The following is a 1,834-nucleotide window of genomic DNA, read 5'->3' as shown; positions in this document are numbered from 1 at the left end:
CCCCCGCGGTCACTGCGTCTCTTACTTCCCCCACCCCGCACCCTGTTCCCTCCCCCCGGCCCTCCCCATCCCGCTCCTCTCCCCTCCCCTGTCTCCGACCATCCTTGACTGGCAGCCGGCCTCAGCGACACCGGCCAGAGCCGCAGCGAGGGCCGGAGCGGCAGCCATGGAAGCGGCCGGCGTGGACGAGCGCTCGCCTCAGCTGCTGGCGCCCTACTCGGGCGTTGTCACCCCCACCGCGCCGCCGCGCTGGCCAGAGAGCGGCCCCCGAGGTGAGGCTGCACAGACCCCTCGCCCGGCAGGGTCTACCCGCGCTCGGCCCCCACGAGCGCTGCGCGCAGGGCTTCGGGGGGCCGGGGGAGTGTGCGCCGCCTCGCATATTCCTCACGGGCCTTGGCCGGTTCCTGGCCGTGCCGAAGGTCTGGGTCGGCGCTCTAGCATCTTGGGACTGGACATGCCACGGGCCACCAGCCTCCCCAGTCTTGGCCGCTTGGCAGGACCCCGGCCCGGGCATGGTCTGATATCCTCTTGGCCACCTGGGCACTTAGGCAGGTGCGTCCTTGCCACGTCCCAGCCCGGCCCTGACCCAGACCCACCCCTCCCCTGTGCTCCCCGCCGTGGCCGAGCACGATCTGCCCAAAACCACGCAGAGACACCGGCCACAACCTGAGGCATCGCTTCGGATGGACGCAGCCCATACCCTCCACCGGGACCAGGGACCTGCCCAGTCCGCTGCCTCTTGCCTTCACATCGACTCTCTCCATTAAGAGAGACAGAGGGACAGAGAAACCCAGAGACAGAGGGAGTGACCGGGAGGGAAGGAGAAAGGACAACACAGGTCGCCAGGGCGGGAGGCCCAGTGAGAGCCACGAAGGAGGGGACGGGGTTACTGGGGAAGGGGAGGGCTGCGGGAGCTGGCTGCGGTCGTACACAGAGAGAGAGACAGTGAGGAGGAAAGGCACAGAGATGGAGAGAGAAACGAGAGAGGAGATCCCGTGGGCGAGAGAGCGCGAGCCCGTGCCTGTCCACACAGAGAACAGGACAGGACACGCAGAAGAGTGCACCAATGCACTGAGCCGGACCCCGACTGTGACCCCGAGACCCTGCGGCCGCCCTGAAGAGGCCGCTTCCACAGCAGAGGATGGTCATGCCGGGGCCGGACTCGGGCAGGGAAGCGGTTTGAGCCCCGTACCCAGGGCCCCGTGCCCTGTGCCCCGGGACAGGCGGGGAGCTCAGGGAGTGTCGTTGTGCTCAGAGTCCTGCCAGGGGTCCGGCGCAGAAAGGAAAGACGCACGGGCGTCTCGCAGAAGGGAAAGACGCAGGGGTATCTCGCAAAAGGAGGAGGCAAAAGCCTACAGCACCCAGTATTCCCAGGTGTTCTCCCATCCAAATACTAACCAGGCCCCATCCTGCTTAGCTTCCGAGATCACGCAAGATGGGGCGTATTCAGGGTGGTATGGCCGTGGACAGGAGAGGCTTTCACCTGCTGCCCCAAGAGCTCGAGCTTGGCCTCCCGGGTGCCGGAGACATCCACGCCTGCACCGCAGCAGAAAATAAATTTTTATGATGACATGCACGTGGGTGCTAATTTGAAATACATATGATAGCCACAGAAATAACTGTTCATGAGATGCACCACGGTGTTATTCCCCAAAGGCCCACCAGATGGCAGACGAGTGTAAAGTTTTATGATGACATAGACCCTATATGGCCACCTTATGGCAGTAGAGAATGAATATTCATGATCACTCAGGTGTTATTAATAAAACATACACTTGATGGCAGCAGAAAATTAATTTTTATGATGATCTACGCTCTGTTATTCTCAAAATGC

General features: G+C 62.3%; 1 pseudogene; it reads right to left on the bottom strand.

Annotated features, from left to right (window-relative positions):
- Positions 1-1,349: 1,349 nt before the first annotated feature.
- Positions 1,350-1,468, bottom strand: LOC111735084 (annotated as a pseudogene).
- Positions 1,469-1,834: the final 366 nt, after the last annotated feature.

Source organism: Pteropus vampyrus, unplaced genomic scaffold (assembly GCF_000151845.1).
Source record: "Pteropus vampyrus isolate Shadow unplaced genomic scaffold, Pvam_2.0 Scaffold14410, whole genome shotgun sequence".
Taxonomy (NCBI): domain Eukaryota; kingdom Metazoa; phylum Chordata; class Mammalia; order Chiroptera; family Pteropodidae; genus Pteropus; species Pteropus vampyrus.
The sequence above is the reverse complement of the archived record's forward strand: the minus strand, read 5'-3'. Positions and strand labels throughout refer to the sequence as shown.